General features: G+C 49.8%; 1 protein-coding gene across 2 annotated transcripts in view; it reads right to left on the bottom strand.

Annotated features, from left to right (window-relative positions):
• The window catches only part of CUEDC1 (CUE domain containing 1), a 93,699-nt gene extending 76,304 nt beyond the window's left edge, over nt 1-17,395 (bottom strand). The window contains exon 1 of one of the 2 annotated variants that reach the window (XM_017538843.2): nt 17,205-17,395. The gene's annotated coding sequence lies outside the window, so the exon portion shown is untranslated. The remainder of the gene's footprint in view (nt 1-17,204) is intronic. The other variant, XM_037742127.1, reaches the window with a different exon arrangement.
• Between the last annotated feature and the right edge of the window lie 661 nt (nt 17,396-18,056).

Below are 18,056 nucleotides of genomic sequence, written 5' to 3' on the forward strand. Positions count from 1 at the left end.
GTGAGTGCCTGTAGTCCTAGCGACCAGGGACGCTGAGTTGGAAAAACCCCTTGAGCCCTGGGGACCCAGGCTGCAGTGAGCTGCACTAATGCTACTGCACTCCAGCTGGGATGACAGAGACAGAACTCGTCTCAAGAAAAAATAAAAAATAAATTTAAAAATCTGCCTAGGTAGGAAACAAGCATAAGAAGCCAAAAAGATAAAATAATTGTAATAAAAAAATTTTTTTAATCTGCCTAGGTCGCACAGAGAGTGAAGAGCAAGGCTGAAAGCCAGCTGCCTAATTTCAGTCTCCAGGCCTTAAGTGCCATGCTATATGGACACAGGCTGCACACACAGGATCCTCAAGCCCAGAGAGATGAGGTAACTTGCTCACAGGCACACAGCCAGTTGAGACAGTCTGGGGACCAAAGTGCCACATCTGGGCTAACATCCTTTCTCCATTACACAGTTTCAAGTATAGAAGCATCCGTATTTACACAGGTGATAAATACACGTTTGCTCTCTGGTTTATGATGTCATAGCCTAACACCCTATAAACCTAGCTTAACTCCCAGCGATGCCCTGTGCTGGCCCTGGCCCCAGCCCTGACTCCTCCTGGCTCCATGGCCTTCCAACGAACAGGTCGCCTGCTTCCACCAAGACTTTTAAATTCTCTCTCACAGCATTATAATCCTTCCCATGCCCCTTCAGGGCGGTGCAATCTCCAAGATTCCTAATGAGAGACTGGGCACCACCATACCAGAGCACATGTATACAACACCTGACAGTTCCCAAAGTATTGTTACAGACATCACCCAGCCAGCTCAGTAACTGGGAACCAGCTAAATATGGACAACAGCTTTTCATTTTTATTTATTTATTTTTATTTGAGAGGAAGTCTCACTCTGTCACCCAAGCTGGAGTGCAGTGGCATGGTCTTGGCTCACTGCAACCTCAGCCTCCTGGGTTCAGGCAATTCTCCTGCCTCAGCCTCCTGAGTAGCTGGGACTACAGGCATATGCCACCACACCCTGCAGATTTTTGTATTTTAGTAGAGATGGGCTTTTACCTTGTTGGCTAGGCTGATCTTGAACTCCTGACCTCAAGTGATCCCCATTGGCCCCCACTAAAGTGCTGGGATTACAGATGTGAGACACTGCACCAGGCCTAGTGTTTTATTTTTTGAGACAAGGTCTTGGTCTGGGTAAAGACTGGATGGAGTGCAGTGGTGCAATCCCGGCTCACCACAGCCTTGAACTCTGGGGCTCAGGTGATCCTCCCACCTCAGCCTTCCAAGCAGCTGGGATTACAGGCACACACCACCACACCCAGCTAATTTTTCAAATTATGTATAGAGATGGGGGGGGCTCACTATGTTGCCCAGGCTAGTCTCAAACTCCTGACCTCAAGTGATCCTCCTACCTTGGTCTCCCAGAGTACTGGGATTATAGGCGTGAACCACTTTACCTGCCCTGAACAGCTTTTGGAGGTATGTGGCCAGCTCATCCTCCTGTGAGGACTGCCTCCACTCCCATTCACAGGGGAAAGCCCCTACCCCATTGTGCTATGTGATCATGTCCTCCTGGCCCTAGCTGACTGGCCCACTGGTAGACAGCTGATCCACATGAGCCCATCAGACTCTCTCCTCAGGATTTCACATCAAGGTTCAGACTATTCAGTCTCTGAGGGTTACTGGGAAGCAGACAGGTGTATTTGGGAGCTGAGGATCACACCACCTGGTGCGTGTCCACAGCAGCAGCGGCATCCTGCAGGTGCAGTGTGCAGACTCACTGAGAACAGCTTCGTCAGCCTGTGTGTGCTCCCCTTGTCCCCCACCCCCGCACTGGGGAAGCCAGCTGCACTTCCTCCTTTGATTCTTCAATTCCCCACAGCTTCAAATAGCTCAAGCTGATCTCTGTTACTTGCCATCAGTAGAGTCTGAACTGAGAAATGAGCTGGCATTACTATCCTCCCTGTACAGAGGAGGAAAGAGGCTCTAGAGGTGACTAAATGAACGTCATACAGTCAACATGTAATAAAGGAGCCGTTAAAAACCCTGCCATGTGACTCTCCTTCAGTGCCATCTCATGCCTCCTTCCCTGGATTAAAGGAAGTGGCAGGTGTTCCCTTTCTGCCAGTGTTAAAAAAAATGGTGGCACAGTAAGCGATTCAGCCAGAGGCACTCCAATGGACTAAAGCTGGAAACAAAAAATTCAAAATCCTCTGCTTTAGAACTGTAAAGACAGCTCCTCTCGCCTCTATATTTCCCAGCCTTCCTTGCAGTGAGGTCAGCCCCATGTGACCAGCTCTGGGCAATGTGAATGGAAGCAACAGGTGTCAGTTTCCTGTGTCTCTCTCCTCCCCTCCTGCAGTAACCTTGAAGGCCCTATATTCCAGATGATGTGGCTACAGATGGAGGTGGCCTGCTGACCCACAAGACTTACCATGAGCAAAACGTAAACCTAGATGGTGTCAAGCCCCTGGGATGTCAGGATTTGATTATTCCTGCAGCATAATCTAGCCTCTCCTGACTGAAGCACAGGAATTCTTCAGCCTGGGCCAGCAGGATGCTGCATTTATTTGTTTAACACGATCTGTTTAACAAATATTTCTGGAGCACAGTGCCAGGTGCTGTCATGGGTATAGTCAAGGGCACAGTAGTTTAAAAAAAAATACAATAGCTACCCTTAAGAAGCACCCTATCTGGTGACTCATAAGCCCCACTTGGGACTAAAAGAAACAGTTCTACAGGTGCAAAGCAGAACTCCCACACAGTCCCTGGCTAACCTGAGCCCTGAGAGAAGCTAAGCTGCCAGGAGGCAAAGACAGCTTGTCCTAGTGACTCCGGGAGGGTGACAGCCAAGAGTGAGTTCACACCAGGCTTTCACACCCAAGGCTCTACCACCTCTACTCCTGCCAGCCTTGTGGCTGTAGACAAATGCTTCCCTTGCTCTGGGCACAGACAGAGGGGAGAAGTCATCAAGGAGGAGTCGTCAAGAGAGCAGGTGGCTGATGGAAAACAGAAGCAGCAAAAGACACTGCTCATCTTCCCCACCCTCCTCTGCAGCAGAAATGTCTCCTCTGGGAATCATCTCCCTGTTTGATTTTAACTGGAAAAGTCCCCCATGACTGAGCTTTTCTCCCCCTATCCCATGGAGCTGAGGACTGGGCAGAGAAGTCATTATTCTTTCAGGAACGGTGTCTGGCTATAGTCTCCTTTCTTTATGCCAAAAGCTAGATAAGAAGTTAGGCAGACAGGGTTGCCATGTACAGTTATGCAGGCTGTTCACTGCATAACACGTCCATCCAAAGGGGCAAATGGAGCTGGAATCTAGCTTATACTCTGCTTACCAGGTTGTATATCCTAGAGGAAGGGCACCTTCTTCTAATTCACCCAAAGGTGTCTGCTGTATGCCACAGGAGAACTGGGGCCAGGCCTTCTCCAGTTATTATACTGATCTCTCTACTTTTGTAATGTTTGACATTTTTCACAGTAAAAGGTTAAAACAAAAACCAAACCAACACCCCATCAAGTGACTGGGTGTGTTACTTGGACAGGTTACTTAACCCTCAGCCTCAGTTCCCACATCCCTGGCTGTGACAACAATCCCTGGCTCATAGGGTCAGTATCAGGACACAATTAAATTACATAAGCAGAATGCTTGACATGGAGCAACTCCTGTTACAAATGGGAACTATTAACAGTAGCCGCTGCTGATGGCTGGGGCCAGGAAGGAAAACGAGGTGAGTGGGGACAGAGGGACACTGTCTAAAAAAGCCAGCGCTTTGGAAAATGTGTGTAGAGAGGCCAGAGTCCAAACACATGACCACCCTACTTTGAGCTTGGAGGCCAGGGCTGGTGTGAAGGAGTTCTCATGCAACCCCTTCTTCCTTGGCAGCCTTGACACTTCCCTGGGGACCCCAGGCTTGGCTCAGAATCCAAGATCAGTGACCTTACTGATCCACACAAAGGCCACAAAGAGTGGCTTAGAAAAGGATGTGCTCCCAGCCTCCCAGCAAACTCAGAGAAGGGCCAGGCAGCTGGGAGGTGGGGCTGGCTGGGCTGGGAGTACATCTGAAGTCCTAAAAGAGAACAGGACTTCCCTGAAGATGTTCCAGGAGGTCAGCCATTAGCACAGAAAGGACTCCTGCCACCTTTGTGGGGTACAAATGGCCCACTCACATTCCCGAATGTCAAACACTATATTTGAAAGTCTAGGGTGTTTGTTTTCATTTGGTTTGGTTAGGTTTTTGAGACAGAGTCTTGCTCTGTTGCCCAGGCTGGAGTGCAGTGGTACGCTCTCAGCTCACTGCAACCTCCGCCTCCTGCGTTCAAGCGATTCTCCTGCCTCAGCCTCTCAAATAGCTGGGACTACAAGCATGCACCCACCACGCTAATTTTTGTATTTTTAGTAGAGGGGATTTCACCATGTGAGCCAGGCTGGTCTTGAACTCCTGACCTTAGGTGATCCACCCATCTCAGCCATCCAAAGTGCTGGGATTACAGGCGTGAGCCACTGCACCTGGCCAAACTGTCTAGTTTTATGAAATCAATTTTTATGTTAAAGTCTTCAAAATGATCACTGCTATATGTGAATTTTACCAGTAGTCTCTTTTTAATGACATGCTCTGCCCGCCCCCCCATTCATTTCCCTTCAAGGACTTAGGTTCCAGAGCCTCACCAGGACAGGGCTCATGGTGGCAATGGCAGTGACCAGAAGCTGGGAACCCTTCCCAAAGCCCCTGAAGGGAGCTCACCACTGGCACGAACCACCAAGGCCCTGGGTGTCAGCCTGGTACCCGCCCTGGGAGACTGACATGGAAGGCTTCTGGCCTCAGCCAATGCCATCTCACTCATTTGCCTCTCCTTTCTTTCTTTTCCAGAATTAAAGCTAATAGGATGATTCATTCTCTTATTAAATCGGCTCATGAGAAAAAGGGAAGTCACCCGAGTTCCCATCCCTCTCTCTGCCAAACATAAGCCACCCCATGGCTCATTCCCCATATGCACTTAATAGAAATGCTACAACAAGGAAGAAATTCCACGAAGAGCCCCGCCCTTCACCTTTCCTTTCATGTCTCAAGAATTCACCATCCATGGCAGGTTTCTAAGTTTCTAAGGCTGCCAGGGAGGAGGGCTGAGTTGGAGTTTAACGATAAGTTTCCACATAAAATGGGATAGGAGGGGAAAGAGTCACATGGTTCTTAAATCCACACACATGCCACCCTCAGAGCAGAAAGTAAAATCCACCCAGAAAATATTCTTCTCTGTCTGTGTCAGATCTCCTCAGCTCTGACCCACACTTAGAAACAGCTGTTTCCCCAGAACTCCAAAAAAAGCTCTCATATGCTCCATCCCTCATTCTTTCCAACACTGTGATCTGCACACTTAATCTACCTCTAGGCTCAGTTTATCCCTCCCTGGGACTGTCAAACAAGAAGAGTAACAGTCAAAGAATAAGAATCCTAACACTACAATGTTATAAAGCACTTTTGTAAATACGTCTATGGACTCAGCCTCCTGGTTTTGGAGCTCAGATCCCGCCTCCTCAACTAATCAGTGTGACCTTATGCAGGTTAACTTAACCTCTCTGTGCCTCAGTTTCCTCCTGCATAAAGTGACGATAATACTCTCTCATCTAGGGTTGATTGCACACATTAACATTCCCAACATGCTTAGAAAGCTTACTGGCATGCAGTAAGCATGCAATAAATGTTAGCTATTATTTTATTTTTTTTTTTTTTTTGAGACGGAGTCTTGCTCTTTCACCAGGCTGGAGTGCAGTTGCACAATCTCGGCTCACTTCAACCTCCGTCTCCTGGATTCAAGCGATTCCCCTGCCTCAGCCTCCTAAGTAGCTGGGACTACAGGCGCATGCTACAAGGCCTGGCTAATTTTTTGTATTTTAGTAGAGATGGGGTTTCACCATGGCCAGGATGGACTCTATCTCCTGACCTCATGATCCGCCTGCCTCAGCCTCCTAAAGTGCTGGGATTACAGGTGTGAGCCACTGCACCCGGCCAGCTACTGTTATTTTGTTTATGACAGAGTCTTACTCTGTTGCCCAGGCTGGAGTGCAGTGGCATGATCTCATATCTCACTGCAACCTCCACCTCCAGGGTTCCAGTGATTCTCTTGCCTCGGCCTCCCGAGTAGCTGTGATCACAGGCACCCACCACCATGCCCAGATAATTTTTGTAATTTTAGTAGAGATGGAGTTTCAGCATGTTGCCAGGCTAGTCTCAAACACCTGACTTCAGGTGATCCACCTGCCTTGGCCTTCCAAAGTGCTGGAATTACAGACATGAGCCACTGTGCCTGGCCATTAGCTATTATTAGACCATCACAAGAATCTTGTACCATAGAAATTATTCTTACCAGCTCTATTTAACATATGTAGTAAATAGCCATGTGTTGTTGTGGAGTATAATAATAGACTAGCCTCAAGAAAACTACAAATTAAGAAGCTAAGTGACCTGTTCAGAATGACACAGCCCACACACGGCAGAGCTAAGACTGGAACTCCAGTTGTGGACTCCAATTTGCAGACTCACAAATTTCATACTTTAACACACTGTCTCCCCCAGGCATAGAAATTTGAGAAGTCCCGCAGATCAGCATCAGAAACAGATTTCAATTCCATCATCTCTACAGAGTGACAGTATCTCAAGGGAGTATTTCGAGATTCACCAAACAAAATTCATTTCCATTCCATTTGTTTTCATTTTTCAAGAACACACACCAAAGCTGCCTTAGGGAGAGGGTGTCACCCCATCAAAGGTGTCAAGGACCATGCAAGGCCAGGGGTCACACCGGCCTCAACAATGTTTCAGACAAAAATGGCTCCCTTGGGAGGCTCCTAGGCTGTCATCGATTTGCCGAAGGTCAGTGCAAATCATGTGAGAATGCATTTGTGTAGGCATGGCCTAAGACATGTGGACTGCTGCCAAGTCCATATATTTTTTTCAAAACATCTGTACTGTCTTCACCCTTGATAAATAGCAGCCAGGCTACAGAAATATTTCCATTACACACAAAAGCCTGCTTTGCCACCACAACTCATTCAAATGGATGTTTCCAACTTGAGAAGAACTCTTCAATGAAAACATCTAAAAACACCCCAAACTTCCAGCAGAGGCAACCAATCTGGCATTTAGGAAACCGTTAAACACTAATAAATAATATTTATGGGAACAAATTATTTGGCAAACATATGCCCTCATGCCCAAAGTCTAACTATATCTAATAAATAGGTTAAGCCCATTTCTTCTGGCTCTATTATGAATGTTCATTAGAAGACTTCTGCATAAGCATTTTCATAAAGGTCTTCTCATATTTCAAGACTGTGATGAAATCTCCTTATGGCCATGCTGAAAAGAATTGGAATAAAAAGAATTTAACATTGTAGCTCTGGCTTTACCACTAAGTAGCTGTGTGATTTCACAAAATGAAAACAATAACAATAACAATAGCAGCTAACATTTAATGAGGACTTACAATATGCAAAACTTTGTGCTAGGGGCTTAATAAGGATTTGGTACTAATTAACAACCATTATGTAATATTATGGCCAGCACGGTGGCTCACACCTATAATCCCAGCACTTTGGAGGCTGAGGCAGACAGATCACTTGAGGTCAGGAGTTCAAGACCAGCCTGGCCAACATGGTGAAACACTGTCTCTACTAAAAATACAAAAACCAGCTGGGCATGGTGATGGGTGCCTGTAATCCCAGCTACTCAGGTGGCTGAGGCAGGAAAATCACTTGAACCCAGGAGGTAGAGGCTGTGGGTGACAGAGCAAGACTCTGTCTCAAAAACAACAACAACAAAAATTGGTGAAATTATTACTCCTGTATGGATCAGGAAACTAAGACTCAGAGATTGACTAACTTGCCCCAAGAACACAGCAGCCACTAGCAGAGGCTGGGATGAAGCACGGGCATTCTGATTCAGTATTGTTAATTACATACCATCAGTCTTGTCAAAGCACTTCATGACCCAGAACCTCAGCTTCCTCCAGGAGTCTTCAGAATCCTTTCCAGCTGTAAAATTCAGTGATTCTCCTTTTTCAAAATGAAATTAACATATAACTTCAAGAAATAATGTAATGATGCTCTAGTACTGCTAAGAGGGAAGGAAACATCTGTGTATGCCTCACCCAGAACCAGTCAGGGGAGGAACACTGCTGATTTTCTAGGGTAATGATGCCCTGTGAAACAACCAGACTGGCCTCAAGCCGTCTCAGGAAAAATGACAACTTGAAGTTCTTAGAGGATGCACCAATGTGCAAAGCTCTGCAAGTTCACAACTATCGGTTCTCAAACTTTAATTTGAGGTGTTTTTTTTTTTTTTTTTTTTTAAGGAAACTCATATGCAAGAAAATGCTGCACAGCAGAGGCTGATCTTAAGGATGCCACTACAAGACGTATGTTGACTCTGTGGCATGCTTACACTTGCTTTCCTCTCAGGTGTGCACCTGCTCAAGGAAAACCCAACTGGCCCAGGCAATCTGTTTTAAGACTTCCCTACAATCTCCTAGCCCGAGGCTCAGTGGTCCTGTAATTGGGTGGGGGTTTTGTCCTTTGCACATCTGATATCTTCATATGCTCCTTCCTGCTCATCATCACCAGCCCGGTCTCTGGACACACAAACACACAAGTGCTGCCCTCCCCATCTCAGACTCATCTTCTTCCTCTCTCTGCTCAGCACAGGAGTTCCCTGTTCACACACCTTGCCATTGGCTGACATAGCCAATGGTGGAACTCCCCCAGCTGACCCTCCCTGGAGCTCACTAGCTCTCTCCCAGCTCTGGGTACAGCCTGAAACTGAAACTAATCTCAGACCAGAGCAAAGTGAAATCATTTCTTGCGCCTGATCACCCTACATGACCACAAAGAGCCTTCCCCTTAACAGGGCACCAAATCTAGCTTGCTGGTCACCAGGCAAAAACAAAGCTTTGCAGTGCCCTCCTAACACCAAATACTTTCTTAATGAATAGGGAATTCTTTCTTAATGAATAGGGATTAGAGGAGGAAGCAAAAGTCCTTGCCATCATGTTTGCTGCTGCTACTTCTCTCTTATTTGCACAAGTCTATTTCAATTCACCCCGAGAGCTAAAGTTCACCACCCCGTATTATTTTTAAACTCATTGTCCAGCATCCGTTCATATTTGGTTCATTCTTTTTTTTTTTTTTTTTTCATATTTGGTTCATTCTTAGTCAGATTATCTTTCCAGAGCAAGCTTTGTTCTCTGAGATCTCTGTAACCATCTTACTCTAATGTGGCTGAGACGGTTACACTATATGTTTTTCCTAAATTTAAAAAATGAAGCCTTTACTTTTGTGCTTGGGCCAGGCACAGTGGCTCATGCCTACAATCCCAGAAATTTGGGAGGCTGAAGTGGGCAGATCACTTGAGCTCAGGAGTTCGAGACCAGCCAGGGCAACATGGTGAAACCCCATCTCTACTAAAAACACACAAAAAATTTGCTGTGTGTGTTGTTGCATGTCTGTAATCCCAGCTACTTGGGAGGCTGAGACACGAGAATTGTTTGAACCTGGGAGGCAGAGGTTGCAGTGAGCCAAGATCACACCACTACACTCCAGAATGGGTGAAAGAGCGAGACACTGTCTCATAAATAAATAATAAAAAATAAAAACATTTTTGTGCTTGGCACAACCAAAAAGAAAAAAAAAGCAAAAGCCATTATGACTGAACATAATGTTAGGACTTGATGATCCTTAAAAGAAGCATAAATGTTGAGAAAATTCCAAACTGCATTTCCTCCTCTTAACCTTGCCCCCAGCATACTTGCGGGCACATTTCTTTGTGGCTGGGCAGTCTTATGAAAAAAGTCTACTGTCAGCTTAAGTAAAACAGAATAACAAGGGTTAAGAGCACTGGCCCAACAAGGGTATGGTCAAATAGAGATAAGTCTTGGATGATCTGTTATTTACTCATTCATCTAACAAAGCTGACTGAGAGTCCCATATATATGCCTAAAACTCTTCTAGATGCATCCAGCTAGAAGCTCCACCTGAGAGTGCCACTCCCAGAAACACTATGTGTACGGAGGCTGACGCTTTCTGTATTCCAATACCAGGACAAACACTCCACTGCTTCCAGGTTTCCTGGGCTCTCCTCACAAGGCTTGAACTCCATCCCCTAGAGCTGCAGGTCCCTCCCAGTGAGCACCCCCGCTGACCCGGAGCATTGCAGGCAAGGGCCCCAGCTGTTGGGCAGACTCTGTGCCTTGGCTCACTCATTAATGGATGAGCCGTTCATTGTTATCAGGCATTCTTCAATCACTCCAACAGTCAAAGGAGGAGTTAGGCCAGATTTGAGTAATCTTCTAGCTCAAAAATTCCAGCTCCTTTTATCCTCCGATCACTGAGCTGACATGGACCTCTAGGGGCCTTTACTTCATCTTCCTGTCTCCAGATGAAACCTCTTAAACCACAAAGACAAATGAAACTTGTTCCCATTTCTGAAGACCTTCGGGGGAGGCCATTCCCCTCTGTGCCTATGAGTCACTTTTCTTACATCTCACATCCTATCTGGAATGTCTTTCTCATACCTTACTTGAATCCTTCCTCCGTAAATTCATTTGCCTCTGGTTCTAAGTGCAGAGAGACAAGAGTGAATCACTGTGTTCTGAGCAATGACTCTTAAGAGACTTTTATGTCTTCTTTACCATGTTCACTGCAGGCATTACAAGAGGTGGCAGTGTTTCTCAGCTATTAAAAACCACAAAGGCATCAGGGAAGCTGACCACACTACCCAGTTCCTGCCTCATCCTGGCAAGGTGCTGCAGGATCTGAAAACCTGACCCTCCTCTGAAACCCACACATTGGCCACTCGGCTTAACTCAGTTCCCCAAGGGGGAGAACAATGTGCTCCCATGCCAGATCAAAAGCCCAGGAGGCAGCAGCCACTTATCTTGTCCTCACTCAGCTCAAGTAGCCCCTCTTCCAGGAAGCCTTCCCTGCCCCAACTCCTCTTCTGGCTGGCAAAGTGCCTCCTTCCTCAGCGCTTTGTCTTATAGCAGTACCTGCCACAGCAACTGAAATTCCACACTAGCATGTTTGTCTCCCTTACTAGACTGGAGGCATCTTGAAGGCAGGGCCCATGGCTTGGTGACCTTTGTGCTCCCAGATGGGCCCCAGCAGAGTGTCTGGTGCTTGGCCAGTTGTTCTCAGCAGACTCTGTTAAGCTGAATCCTCCAGGCATGTTCCAGTGATGCCTGGACATTGCACTGGCAGCTCTTCAAGCAGGCTACAAACCCCACAACCCACCAGCTCCACCCTCCCCCACCACAACCACCCCCTGGCCTTAGTAGGGGTCTCTCTGAAAATTTTTTTTCTTTTTTGAGACAGGATCTGGCTCTGATGCCCAGGCTGGAATACAGTGGTGCAATTTCAGCTCACTGCAACCTCGGTCTCCCAGGCTCAAGCGATCCTCCCACCTCGCCCTCCTGAGTAGCTGGGATTACATATGCATGCCACCACACCCAGCTAATTTTTGTATTTTTTGTAGAGATGGGGTTTCATGATGTTGGCCAGGCTGATTTCAAACTCCTGAGCTCAAGCGATCTGTCGTCCTCAGTCTCTCAAAGTGCTAGGATTATAGGCATAAGCCACCACACCCGGTCGGCCCTCTCTGACAGTTTCTCTGTGGGTGTGGGCCTGTAGCCAGACTGCCTGATTTCAAATCCTGGCTCTGCCACTTTCTCAGCCTTGTGATCTTGGGCAAGTTATTTAAACTCTTGATGTCTCTTATGTCTCTGTTTCTTCACCTGAAAAATGATTATAATATCTCATAGGTCTTAGGGGAATTACACGAGCTAATCCATCTGAAGCACTTGGAAAGGGTCTGACCCCTCTATGAGTGCTGCAATGATTATTTCCCAAGCCTATCCCTTCACAGAAACCTTTGCCCACCCGCAGCTTCCACTGTTTTTTTTTTGGAAATGGAGTCTCACTCTGTTGCTCAGGCTAGAGTGTAGTGGTGCTATCTCAGCTCACTGCAACCTCTACCTCTTGGGTTTAAGCAATTCTCCTGCCTCAGCCTCCCAAGTTGCTGGGACTACAGGCACCTGCTGCCATGCCTGGCTAATTTTTTGTATTTTAGTAGAGATGAGGTTTCACCATGGTGCCTAGGCTGGTCTCAAACTTCTGAGCTCAGGCAATCTGCCCATCTTGGCCTCCCAAAGTGCTAGGATTACAGGCGTGAGAGCCACCACGCCCGGAGTCTTTTTTTTTTTTTTTTCTCTTTTGAGTTTTGCTCTTGCCACCCAGGCTGGAGTGCGATGGCGTGATCTCGCCTTACTACAACCTCCGCCTCCCAGGTTCAAGCCATTCTCCCACCTCAGCCTCCTGAGTAGCTGGAATTACAGGCACCCACCACCACGCCCAACTAATTTTTGTATTTTTAGTAGAGACAGGGTTTCACCATGTTGGCCAGGCTGGTCTCGAACTCCTGTCCTCAGGTGATCTACCCACCTCAGCTCCAAAAGTGCTGGGCTTACAGGCGTGAGCCACCATGCCCGGCCTTCTTGCACTCATGACTGCCTGCTGGGCCTGCCCCCATCCTCTCACTAGGTTCCCTTCCTCCAGGAACTCTGCCTTGTTCCTCTGGACCAATGTTAGCATTAATTTTATGCCATTCAACCCTCCTCACTGGTTTTGCGTCCTCACCCCTGCCCCCAGCTTATATGGCAAATTCTCCAAAGAAAAGGGAAAAGACTTGGTTCCACAGCAGGGCTACAGATGCTGAGTCATTCTGCCCCCAAATATGCTCAGCTGTCACCCATGACATTTCAGTCTCCCCACCCCCGTCTCCATTGTGCGGTCCCCTCTGCTCATCATTCAAGAGCCTCACCCGAACCCCTCCCACTCATCCAAAACCGTCCTCAGCCTCTAGAGTTTTTACCAAAGATTTTCATTAATAATGAGCCTCAGAACTTGTATACCCTGTGCAGAAATGATAATTGTAATAATAGCTTCCATCTAATGAACACTTGCTCTTTGTCTGACATTTGTGAGATCTCTTTTAACTTTTTTTTTTTTTTTTTTTTGAGACAAAGTCTCACTCTGTTGCCCAGGCTGGAGTGCAGTGGCGTGATCTCAGCTAACTGCAAACTCTGCCTCCTGGGTCCAAGTGATTCTCATGCTGATCCTCCCGAGTAGCTAGGGTTACAGGCACTTGCCACCACGCCTGGCTAATTTTTGTTTTTTCAGTAGAGACAGGGTTTCACCATGTTGGCCACATTGGTCTCAAACTCCTCACCTCAGGTGATCCACCCACCTCAGCCTCCCAAAGTTCTGGGATTACAGACGTGAGCCACAGCGCCTGGCCAACTCTTTCTAAATACAGGAAACTCAGGCACTTACAAAGTCTTAGAGTAAGATGGAGAGCTGGAATTCTACCTGGGGATATCTAACTGCAGATATTATATCCTAAATCACAAAGTTATGATAAAAATGTACACAAAATAACTCAGTTGCTTCCTGGGGGTGGAAGTTATTGACCAGTGGAGTTGGAGCTTTTTTTTGAGACAGAGTCTCACTATGTTGCCCAGTCTGGAGTGCAGTGGTGCGATCTCAGCTCACTGCAACCTCCGCCTCCCAAGTTCAGGTGATTCTCTTGCCTCAGCCTCCCAAGTAGCTGGGATTACAGGTATGTACTATCATGCCAGGCTAATTTTTTGTATTTTTAGTAGAGACAGAATTTCACCATGTTGGCCAGGCTGGTCTTGAACTCCTGACGTTAGGTGATCCACCTGCCTCGGCCTCCCAAAGTGCTGAGATTATAGGTGTGAGCCACTGCACCCAGACAGACATTTTTATACTACCTAGAATTCCTCAAAGACCCTTGGTGCTGCCACAATGGAAATGAAATGGTCAAATTTATAAGAAGGGAGTTTATGTTTAAGAGGACTGTTACCACATTTATCATTTATGACCTGCTTTAAAGATAAGACATTTAGCTGCATCATCAAGAGTCCGTGATACTGCTCTGACACATCAGAGATTCTGGGAGCCTGGAAGCCAAAGGGATCAACGAAGCAGTGAGTGAGCCAACACAGCTAGCGTCCTGAACTCACCAATCCATGGTAGACAGGGCCACAGCAGACTGAGAAGTCATGGCCACTGGAGAAAGTGAATCATCAGTCACTGTAAAAAGACTTCTGCATGCCACCAAGACACTTCCAATTCCCAAGTCAGGGACCACTGGACCACAACCCTTTAGCATCTCCAGTGCCTTTTATTATTATTATTGGAGACAGAGTTTTGCTATTGTTGTCCAGGTTGGAATGCAATGGCACAATCTCAGCTCACTGCAACCTCTACCTCCTGGGTTCAAGTGATTCTCCTGCCTCAGCCTCCTGAGTAGCTGGGATTACAGGCATGTGTCACCACACCCAGCAAATTTTTGTATTTTTAGTAGAGATGGGGTTTCACCATGTTGGCCAGGCTAGTCTCAAACTCCTGACCTCAGGTCATAAATCTGCCTCGGCCTCCCAAAGTGCTGGAATTACAGATGTGAGCCACCACGTCCGGCCTCCAAGACCCTTTACAGCTCTTAATTCCTGTAAGTTCAAGAGCCAGCAAAACCGAAGCACCACCTCCTCCAGTTCACCTTGGATAGTCAGAGGTGATCCCTGTCAGACAGCCAGCTTCCTGTGCAGAAGGCTCTAGGATGCTTCTGGCTCTGTTGTTTATTACCAGAGCAAATGTGGGAAGCTCTAAAGAAAGAATACCAGTGTGAGTGGTGCCATATACCAAAAACTGTGCTCTCTAATTAAAGAAAAATCTTCTACAGCTGTCTGTGGGGGACTTGAGCCTAAGGAAGACTTCTCAATCCCAAGGTAGAGAAGTCACAAATGGCAGATCCTGCCATAGCTCTACCAGATTCCTAGCAAGTGTAGATGTCACAAACACCTGTGCAGCAGCCCGGGGCCCAGTGAGCTATGGGTAAGAAAGAAAAGGCAGGCCAGGCCTCCTCTGGGCTACACTGGGGATAGTGACAGCCACCCTCTGTCCCCCACTTGCCTTCAAGAATCCAAAGGAATCTAAGGAACTGACAATTCCACCCCAAGACCTCCTTAAGAGGCGTCTTTCACACTTAACTGTTCTCTACGAAAGCACCTCAACTCCATTTCCCCAAGAACAAGCTGGAGCTCTTAAAGGGCCTGGAGCTAACACCCAGCCGAAACGCCAGAATATCCACCTCCTCCCAAATCCCTTTATTTACCTCTAATTCAATAGCCCAGTGGGCCTAGCCCAGTGCCCAGGGCCTTCCCACCACACAGATAGCATAGCAAAATGAGCCCCTGGAAAAGGGCCACCTCAACTGCCCCCATCCTCTAGCTAGCTGTAGGGATCTGAGATCTGTCCAGAGTTTCCAGGTCTCCATGGCCACAAGCCCAGAGTGGCATAGGAAGGTCATGAGAAAAGACCTTAGAAGCAGTCTACTCTTTGCACCCCAGGATTATTCATTGACCAGCCAAAAAGGAGGGAAATGTTCTGATGGCCCAGGGCAGACCAGAAACTCTAGGGCAGGGGTCTCAATGGAGGTCCTAGTTCCAAGGGGGTATATTAACCCTCTGGTGTTGAATGCAAGTATTTCCCTACGCACATGCATTTTGGAGGGAGAAGAGTTAGTGCTTTCACCAGATTCTCAAAGGAGCCCATGACCCCAACCTCTGGCCCTAGTTGGTCTGGCCCAGGAGCTGGGGACACAGCCCTAGTCATATCAACATCCCTGGGCCATCCTCGCTGTCCAGGGTCTCTCTTTTATTCAAGGATGTGTTCAGGTTGGTAGCAGCATCCTGTTTCCCTTGTGTCCTGACCCATCCAGCTGCAAAAGTGGACAGTGGGGGTTTCACACCCAACCCTCCTGCACAGGCTCCAGCTTCCTGGAGGCCCAAGCCAGGTTTCTCCCAGCAGCACCTCTCCATCCCAGAGATGGCACCCTCCATTCAAACTGAGGTACCAGTGGCACTGACCCCCAACAACAGAGAGGACCCAGCTTCACACCTGATCTAATAGGGCTCCAATCTCATGGTGAGATGACTTCCTCCATGAGAGAATTCCTGGGGTCCCTCACCTCCTTCAGGCACAGCTGGCTATAAAGAAAAGCAATGAGAGGCCCAGGACATCTCCGTGAGTCCTTTCTCCTGGGCCAGGTGGCTCAGGTGCTGCAGGATTACCCACGGAAGGCTCATTCCTCTGGCTATGAAAGCTGCCTGCGGATCGGGTGGGGAGCCCGGCAGATGGTCTTGTATCTTCCATCGCCTCTAGGATGTCTTGTTTCTAAACTCACAGGGAGTCCCCTCACCTTCCACTCCACCAAGAAGAGGAAAATCTAAACCCTCCCTCCCCTTAAAACACATTCCTTCCCAGGAATTTAATTTCAGTGTACCTTTCTTGGAGCTAAAACTTTCTTTAAGGGGAAAATAAATGGGCAGGCCAGTGCTGGGTGTGAGGCGACCAGGCGACCGAGAAAAGGAAGAAGGCGGAATGAATAAACGCCGACACCAGCCCCCTGGAGCTCAGAGCCCCGGGCACAGGAGCCGGCGGGGCGGGGAGGTAGGGGCGGAGACAGCGCATTCCCAACTTTCCCTGGCCGAGCTGACGGGAGACACAGCTCCCAGGGGACCCGGAGGAATCAAAAAAGGCTGAGCCGACCTGTGACATAGGCGGGGGCAGGAAGCGAGGCTCCCCTCCCCCTGGAAGGCGCTCTGCTCCCAGCACGCGCCCCCGCCTGCCGTCGCCGCCCAGCCTGCGCCCCCAGGCCCCGGCAGCGCGGGGAGGGGCGCCCACACAAAAGGGGGAGCGGCGGGAGAAGGGACACGGGCGGCGCCGGCTCGGGGAGGCCTCGCCTCCCTTCCCCGCGGCACCAGCCCGCACCCACCGGTCTAATCTCGCGCCCCGCTCCCGGCCCCCAGATGTCCGCACGCCCCCCGCGCCCGGGGCCAGGGATGAGGTGGGGGATCGGGAAGGAAGGGCGGGCGGGAACCTGCCGCCCGCGGAGCTCCCGGGAGCCGCGGCGACAGCCCCGGGACTCAAACTCGCGACCGCCCGGCCCTCCCGGCGGCGCCTGGGCGATGGGTCCCGAGAAGGTGGGGCCGCGGGCCGGGGCCGGGATTGCGCGCGGGGCGCCGGCGAGGACCGGGCCCGGGGCCGGGCGGGAGCGGCGGGAGCGAGGGGTCTTACCGGGCAGCGCCACGCGCGTCCGCTCCGCGCGGGCCGCAGGGGCCGGGCCGCGGGCCGGGCGGGGGAGGGGCTGCGATTCGCGGCGGCGGCGGCAGCGGGGCCGGGCTCGGCGGCGGCGGCGCGGCTGGGGCGCGGGGAGGCGGAGAAAGCGAGGCGAGGCCGGCTTCCTAGCGGCGGGCGGCGAGAAATGCAGCTGTCCCTGCGCGGCTGCCGGCGGGGCCACAAGTGGGGCCTCGCGGGGAGGAGCGGGGCTGCGGGCGGGGCGGGGGCCAGGCTGCGGCGTCCCCGGGCCCTCTCCTGACGCCCGACTCCTTTCCAGAGAGGAGGGAAGCGGGCCTGGAGGTCCGGAAACCTGCACGGTTGCGGGGGCCGGAGAGGGGAGCGCCTGGTGAAGACTGGGAAAATGCCCTCCGCGTCCCTCCGGCCCCGGCCGCAGGGACTCCCCGGCTTGCGGTCAGGAAGGCGTTGAGGCTGCCTCGGCCTCTCGGGCAGAGCGGGGTGCGGGGCGTCCTGCCCCCCTCTCCTCCCCCGCTGCGGAGAGGGTGGGCAGAGGAGACCTGAGACCTCCGAGACTCCGCGGGGAGCTAAGAGCAGGGCTGCCCGACAGGTTCCAGGTCAGCTCCAGGAACCTCGGGTGAGGACGCACAGCTGGGGCTTGAGACACAGGTGTGGGGGAGGGGCAGCTCCCTGGAGTTAGGGCTTGGGAAAGGAAACCAAATCAAACGCTGAGGCCACAGGAGATGGTGGGAAGGGGGTACAAATCAAAGCTATCACTCGTCCACACCGACAGACACCACCTACCATCTCCCATTTCTTCCTCCCCCGACCTCCCCAGCATCCCTGATCACTTCA

The sequence above is a fragment of the Cebus imitator genome, unplaced genomic scaffold, assembly GCF_001604975.1.
Source record: "Cebus imitator isolate Cc_AM_T3 unplaced genomic scaffold, Cebus_imitator-1.0 Scaffold115, whole genome shotgun sequence".
Taxonomy (NCBI): Eukaryota; Metazoa; Chordata; class Mammalia; order Primates; family Cebidae; genus Cebus; species Cebus imitator.